Consider the following 8,760-nt stretch of genomic DNA (forward strand, 5'->3'; position numbering starts at 1 on the left):
GTTTCACAAATAAGAAAAGGATTATTTTAAGGCAATTTTCGAGGATCAACAACAATTCCTGTTCCTCACATTCAAAAAGATGAGCAGGAGATTAGTTGGACTGTTTCACATCTATATTAGTCTTTTTGTGATGAAAACACAAAAAAATAAATAAAAATGAAATCAGGAAAAGTGATGCAGATTTGAACTGCGTCAGATTCAGCATTACACCCACGAACATTCACACGTAGAAAAATCAGACTGATGCCACATTAAGTTAATAATAAGTCTCCATATAGACGAGGGCTGTGTAATGAAGCATCGGTGTAAATGTGGATCTGAACTCGTGCATGTTTGAGCAGTGGTCTGTTTACTTCCAGCGCTGGGAGAAGCGTTATTTCTATTGTGGTCGGGGGTTTTTTGAAGGAGAGTTGAGCCCTGAAGCCAACATGTACTCTCATTTTCCTTAAAGCTGTGCTCACTAAACAGGAAACAGCGTGGGAGTAAAAAGCATGCTGCATTAGTGGATGACCCCCCAAAAACATTCAATGACATGGAAATGTGTAGTCGGTCGAGCATGAGTGCTAAAAATGAGATAATGAGCAGAAGCTGTCGGAGCTGAACACAGAACGTGGAGATGACAATAATGTGAAAACTACAACGGCTCAAGAACGAAAAGAGCGTATAGCTCCAGTAACTACATGACATTAATAAGTGTCTACAAGTATAATAAGTACATATCTGTGTACTGTAGATGTGGGATCGAAGAAATGGAAACTATAAAATGAAAATTTTACTGATGTCTGTCCTGCAGCCTTTGAAAGCATCAACACGAAGCAGACTGATAGGACTGTAGATATTCCTATCTATGGTATTTAGCCGAAATTCCAATAACCAATAATTTATGACTTCAGCAGAGAGAGAAAGTGAAATACTTGTAAAGGTAGGGGGGTAAACGTGTGGTTTGGAGCCCCCGCTGAGGCAGAGAGGTTGAGGAGACGGTGGCTGATGAATTGGAAAAATAAACGCTGAATAGTTGAGTCAGGAGAAAGAGAATGACGGATGGAGGATTGGGAAGGAAACAACAGGAGGGTCCAAAGAAGGGCCAGGGAAGGAATCTGAAATGAGAGGAACGTGAATCACGAACAAGATTCTGATCTGAGATCTTTGGAGGAAATAGTCCCTGATCCGTTGTGTGACTTCCTTAAAACCAACAGTCGATTTGAGAATTTCCAGTCAGGTTTTAGGGAACATCATAGTACGTAAAACAGCATGGGTCAAAGTTACCAATGATCTTCTAGAACCGCTTCAGACAGAGGATTTGCTTCTCTGCTGGTTCTGTCCACCATCCACCATCATATTCCTCTGCAACGATGGGTAATAATAGATATGTTTATTAAAGCGAATTATCTCTTTTTTTTCTACTTCTGCCCTAAAATTTACACCCTGTTCCCAGGAGAAGTAGAATTTTCAAAAATCTGTCAAGTGTTTACTATTCTTGTGTAGTTGAATACAGTTCTCTACAGTCGTAGTCTGAATCTATCTGTCCTCCTCAACTCGTCAAGGCAGCCCAGGTATGGTGGAAATAATTTCCCTTGGGTTTATTAATGTATTCTTCATCTTCATCTTAAAAAATAAAAAATAAGTCCGCGATAGAGCGACAAATTATTTATCTTATTATTTACAGTAATTTAAACATGACTTTTATTTATTACCTTTAAAACACTCTGATGGACTGTTTAAAGCACGTTTGTGTCTCACGGAAGTCCGAGACTCACAGAACGTAGCGCACCTCCGGATGCCGTCAGCCAATAGAATGCGCGTACGGTATCACATGACTGCCTACTAAATACCCACGATGAGGTGAAGTCGTGGGCGTTGATTACTGCACATCTTTCTGATAGATGTAGACGATAAAGGATCAAACTCGCTAACTGCAGCAGTCTTGTTTCTCCTTTCGTGCTCGTTTGCAACTTGGTTTCTCCTCATAATGGGCTCCTTTCTGTCCCCCGGTTTTAAACAATACCAGTGATGATTCACCAGAGGAGACACCTTCATTAGGGGAAGTATTCTTATTCAACTCACGGGTGTCAGGAATGAAAGGAGGGGGCTGTGCAAAGCCTCCCATGTAATGTGAGTCACAATGAGAATAATAGCGTTACCTCAGCCGTCATGAACCTTCTGACACGATGCATTCGGGAGCGGCGGGATGTAAAATTAGCCTGGTTTTAACAACTTGGTTCTCACACACCTGATGGCGTGTTTTTCCTGCAGCGACTCGCTCTCACTTCTGCCACACGGCGTCATCTTTCCTTCTCTCAGGTGTTTGTTTGTTACCTACGCCTGAATCCAGGCTCAGCCATCAGGACATGGGTGTTGGATTCCTCTGTAAATACCCCTGTGTAATCACACATTCCAGGTATTCTGTGATGCAACACATCTGAAAGTGTCTTGGCAGTAATTCGAGATGAACCAGTAAACAGTTCTTTGCAGAAGAAGTTATGATGATCATACAAAGAAATGTAATTATTCATTCAAAAGCCTGATTAATACATTTTTACCTCTTTAATCCAGTAAGAACTTCATCCCAGCTACTGATGTATGTAGGGATCCGTCTATCACCAGTGTCAGCATCACCGGCACAAACAGCTTCCCTCTCATCGGGTTCCTCTGTCAGCTGTCACCAGCGTCGCGTTCCTGTTATAGATGGAGCCCTCAACTCGTTCACCACCAGATTACTGACTATTTCATTAAACTGAAAAATGTGGAACACTCACGCAGCCTGTGATGGAATCGTTTTGCAGCTATATTAGCATGAGGCTCATGACTCAACCCTAATGAGTTTCTCTTTGCAGACACGCCACACCAGCAGGCCCCAGGTTCTGTTCCTGATCAGCGTTCTGCTCTGTGAAGAGTCACCGATAGGTACAGGAATGAAGGGTTTGCAGTAATTAATTATATTAAAGGCTGCCTTAAACTATAAATTTTTAAACTGAACTGCACAAAGTTATTCAAATTAGCACAGTGGTCGGTAATTTGGAGGAATGAAGAAAGAATGACATTAGTAGAGAAAATGGAAGTGGTAGAAACTGAGCTGAGGACGAGACTCCCATCAGGTCGTCGCATCTGATCAGGGACTCTTTTTAGAAGCGACTGTTTGGATCTCTGGCCTCTCAAAGTTTAAAGCTACAAGCACAAATTTGGTAGCTCCCATTACAGAATGTGAAAAAGATCGAAAAAGAGGAGCATGTATGTTCATGAAAAATATTGTAAAAAAAACACACACAAACACCAATATGTACATGTTTGGGCCAGTCAAATCCAGGCAGAGGTCAAAAAAGGGCAAGGTCAAAAAACAGGGAAAGATCATACCCTTAAAGACAAATCCAGACTATGTCCAGGTAACGGCTGGAACGTCAGCTAAAGGTTACCACCAACCGCCAACGAGACAAGACTGTCTTGAATCTTTCACCAGTTTCTTTTGTATTCATTGTGAGCAGCCTCAGGGGTTATTCCTGCACGCTTAGCTTCTGGAATCACGCAAAAAAAAAAAATGCTCAAGGGTTTGAAAAGAGTCCAGACTTCCTTCCTTCCTTTAACCGATTTCTTCACGTTTTTGCCTCGTCTGAATGAATTTGTGTGAGTAAGTCAAAGAAAACCCTCATACGTTCACATCTTCGTTCCTTTTTGTCGTCCCGTTGGCGACAGGAACCCGGTCGTGCTCCTTCACATCATCGTTGATCGAGAACACCATCAACGCCTGGAGTCTCTGTCGCCTCATGCAATCAGTTCCGTAAAACGTTATTTGTAATTTCACTGATAACTCCTGCATCTGCAATCAATTACCTCCACTTCAGCTTCTCCAATTTTCCCATTTTAACTCTGAGTCGTGACTGAAAATTAAACTCTGCAGAAACTTTGATGGAAATTCTCAACCAGGGTTTGTTTTTTTTTCTCAGATAAATTAAGAAAGTTTTACCTGAAGTGTCAGGAGGGATACTGTACACACACACACACACACACACACACACACACACACACACACACACACACACACACACACACACACACACACACACACACACACACACACACACACACACACACACACACACACACACACACACACACACACACAATGTACAGATGTTCATGTCTGACTTGATGCCGTTCACATGCCTGATTACCTCTTCCTCACTCCCATGTTCCAGAGTAAACTCATTTCCTGCTCGTCTGCATTAATATTTCAAGCTGCTGAAGCCTTGAAATGGGACTGAAACACGCGTGTCTGTCATTCCAACACGTGATTACATCACTGACGCTCCAGATTCTGATGCACTGCAGATTAAACGCTGTCTTTGTGTCTTGTTAGTGTGTATTGTGGTAGTTTTTTGATGTCCTCCTTGGTCATCAAGTCCACTGTGGCTCCAACAATGAGAGATGATCAATCTGGCATAGAGGTAGCTTGACCTCTAATTCCTTTGGAGGTCGTTCTGGGCTCTTTGGTTCCCTCATTCATCATCAGTTTTCCTTCTCTGGCTACAGGCCCCGGTGCAGAGCCAGGGAGGACTGGGATTGGATGTATTTATCAGATCAAACCCTGTTCTAGGGAAACAAACTGAAAAAAGAGACCTTTCTGGAGTGAAGGTGCATGCTGGGTTCGTCTCAGTGGGTCTCCCATGATCCTCTGCTGCATTACGGTCCAATCACAGCAGCATGTCTGTGTAGAGTGTGTTTAGATTCTCAGGCCGTTAGCATGCATCAGATGTCTGCACACAGATACGCTTCATCAGCTCAGAGGTCAGAGGTCGTCACCAATCAATCACTGCACCCTCAGACTCGTGTCCATCAAGCCCCCAAATAAACGAACATGTGGGTCTCTAGAAAGAACCACCAGACAGTGACTTCTATCCTACATCACTAACCAGCATTCATGTTAAAGTGGATCTGAAGAAACTTTTTTAGTCAAGTAGGTTAAAAAAAGGATTAAATGTCAGAGAAGTCAGTAAAATCACTGCAGTCTGACTCAACGCTCCATCAGCGCTTCATAGCTGCACAGACTAAAACACAGCGTCTAACTTTTCCTCACTGGTTTTGGTGAAACTGGGTGACATGTTGTCGTGGAAACACCTCCTGCTCTTCCCTGTGAGGTGGTCCGTCTGGTCCGTCTGAACCTTTAGCCGTGTTTGGCGAGCCGTTTGTTCTGTGGGGGCTCCCAGTTGGTCAGTCAGCTGTTCGCCTCAACGGGGAGTCGTGTGGAGTTAGAAGTTTGAAAATCACATGAATGGGTGAAGTGAGTTCAAGTTACGTCAATGAACACATGCATACAGTACGTTGGTGAAATAGTCCAGGTTCACAGGGTGAAATAGTCACAGTTCACAGGGTGAAAGAGTCCAAGTTCATAAGGTGAAATAGTCCAGGTTCACAGGGTGAAAGAGTCCAGATTCACAGGGTGAAAGAGTCCAAGTTCATAGGGTGAAATAGTCCCAGTTCATAGGGTGAAATAGTCCCAGTTCATAGGGTGAAGTAGTCCCAGTTCATAGGGTGAAATAGTCCCAGTTCATAGGGTGAAATAGTCCCAGTTCATAGGGTGAAATAGTCCCAGTTCATAGGGTGAAATAGTCCCAGTTCATAGGGTGAAATAGTCCCAGTTCATAGGGTGAAATAGTCCCAGTTCATAGGGTGAAATAGTCCCAGTTCATAGGGTGAAATAGTCCCAGTTGATAGGGTGAAATAGTCCCAGTTCATAGGGTGAAATAGTCCCAGTTCACAGGGTGAAAGAGTCCAGGTTCACAGGGTGAAAAAGTCCAAGTTCATAGGGTGAAATAGTCCAGGTTCACAGGGTGAAAGAGTCCAAGTTCATAGGGTGAAATAGTCCCAGTTCATAGGGTGAAATAGTCACGGTTCACAGGGTGAAAGAGTCCAGGTTCACAGGGTGAAAGAGTCCAAGTTCATAGGGTGAAATAGTCCCAGTTCATAGGGTGAAATAGTCACGGTTCACAGGGTGAAAGAGTCCAAGTTCACAGGGTGAAATGGTCCAGGTTCTCTTCCTTTGTGTCCTGAACAGTGTCGCCTCTTTAAAAATATACTTTTACTGATCATAATCCATCCATCCATCCATCCATCCATCCATCATCTCTGAGATGTTTATGAAGAACCTGGGAGGTTTTGATCAATCTTAACGTTATTCCTCTGACAGGCGATAAAACCAGGAATAAATCAGAGGAGAATAAACTCACATCTCTTCCTGCTGGCGTTCTTCTTGGTTCCAGAGCTTCTTCCTGTCTCCCACAATCCTCGGGGTGTAATTGTGAATAAGTTCTCTTCCTGAAAGTGACAATTTAATGAAGAAAAATGCCGTGTTCCCTTCTCACGGTAAATAACATGGCTTCCTAGTGACGGGCAGCATGTGGGTCATTAATTACAGAGCATCCAAGAGGGGTCATCTACGCCTGCAGGGCCCCCCCGGGGGGCCAAAGTGAGTTACAGCATCTGCCCCAAGAGGGAGGGGCTTGGAGGAAGCTGCTGGAGGGGGGAGTGTGTGAGGTTGCTGAAGTCCTCCTGTGCAGGTGTGTGTCCACATTAGTGTGTGTGAAATGAATTGAACATGTGTTTAGCTCCTTTTCCCCTGCTACCAGCAACAAGATTCACATTTTAATTAATAGCTGGATATGAATCCATTCAACATTCACCAGGAAACAGTTAACGTGTCGTCTAGCTCCACTGAACTTTGACATTGGAATTGTCTATATAATAAAATAATAATAATAATAATAATAACAATAATAATAATAACAATAATAATAATAACAATAATAATAATAAAATCTACTACTAATAACAAAATAACAACAGCAATAATAATAATATTATAATAATATTAATAATAATAATAAAATAATGTCAATATAATAATAGTAATAATAATAAAATAATGTCAATAATATAATAATAATAATAATAATAATAATACAGTAATAATAATATAGTAATAATAATTATAATAATAATTATTATAATAATAATAATAATTATACATTTTAGGGGCCTGCTCCAAAGTGCACTGCAAAGGAAACCTGAGCCCTGTACAAACCTGAGACAGCAGTGATTGACTGAAGCTCAAGTAATCAGAGTACTTTGACGCCTCTTCAGGTACTCAAGGTTTGAGTATCTGGTGATGCACCTGCACATCAGGTACTCCTCAGGTGCCACCCGATGAGCCAGAGGCAACATCCAAATGTGCATAAAGCCTGTCTCCATCACTGCCTGTGTAGAGTGTGTGTAGAACACACACTCTACATATCAGCGTACATATGAACACACACACCTGAGAAGGCCTGCGCCTGAGCCCCCCCAGCTGCCAATTAAAAACCCCATGAGTCACAGAGAAGCTGTGACCCCCCTCCAACACACACACACACACACACACACACACACACACACACACACACACACACACACACACACACACACACACACACACACACACACACACACACACATTGATTGGTGGTGCGTCAGAATGGTGAATCAGCAGACGACATGACGGGAAGGTTCCTGTGAACACGGATCAATACCTGTTCTGTATGAGGAGCTGATGAAGCTGTAGATAAACTGGAACAACAGCCATCGATTTGGTTTGGGGAGGTGGGGGGGTCAGTAGCTGAGCTGATTGGTTAATTGGTTCTGCTTCGTGGTCGGGAGGTATTGATTGGAGAACTCCACAACTGGAGGGGGTATTTAAAGCCTTACATGGAATATTTAAACCCTTTTTGTGGTCTGAATGTTTGAGCTGAGTCCTTACCTCCGACCCTCTGGACCATCTCCAGCAGGGGGCGCACACCTGTTCCACCTGAGCTCCAGAAGACCCCCTACCTGTGGAGAACATCCTGCCTCGTTCCTCACCTGAAGGCTGGTGCGGATGATGTTTTCTGGGGGGCACGTTCACACCTTGGCACCGGCGATGCAGCTGTGAGGATCATGTTATTTGACTTCCCCAGAGTCTTCGTCACAGTCCAGCCAATGAGAAGGAAGATGAGGAGCATGGGGGCGGAGTCAGGAATGGAATCCTAGGTCATGAATCACCACACAACGCCTCAGGATTAAGGGTTTATAAAGTATTCTTTAAGATTTCAGGGAAGTGATTTCAAGCTAATTCTCTACTATCCTCCAGGACCAAGTGCTTGGCGACGCCGGGAAGGAAAAGTTGCTGTTGATGAGGCAGAAACCTTGAGCGGGTCCGAACTGGAGGGGAGATACTATAATTAGCTAAAGAGAGAGAAATAAAGAGAGATAGACAGATCGATGGACACAGATAGTGAAGTCAGAATTTATCATTCCAAACATGGCCATAAACTCACTGTCGTTGACAAAAGTAATATGTCTGTATTCTCTAAACTAATTTGTGCAATGCTTGATAGACAAAACTAAAATACTAAAACACCAGGTCGGCGTTGGGGGAAATAACAGCTGCAGGTCAGAGGCTGAATCCGTCTCTCTCTACCTGCCAGGAGATGCACAAATCTTCATCTATGCGTGAGGAGTTCTTACTGACAGCCGGTATTGATCCGGCCTCTCCTGTTCCATCACCTATTGATCACTGGGGCTCTTTTTTATCCTGTAATGAGGCGGCGCACACTGGGTGTGTTTCCTGCCGCACTCAGGTATGGATGATGTTTAAGGTCAGATCCAGTCTTCGCATTCTACACCACAGCTCTATCATGTGCGCATGAGAAGCAGGGGACACTCCAAGCGCGACACCGGACCTGAAAACGTTGCTCG

Source organism: Antennarius striatus, chromosome 4, assembly GCF_040054535.1.
Source record: "Antennarius striatus isolate MH-2024 chromosome 4, ASM4005453v1, whole genome shotgun sequence".
Lineage (NCBI taxonomy): Eukaryota > Metazoa > Chordata > Actinopteri > Lophiiformes > Antennariidae > Antennarius > Antennarius striatus.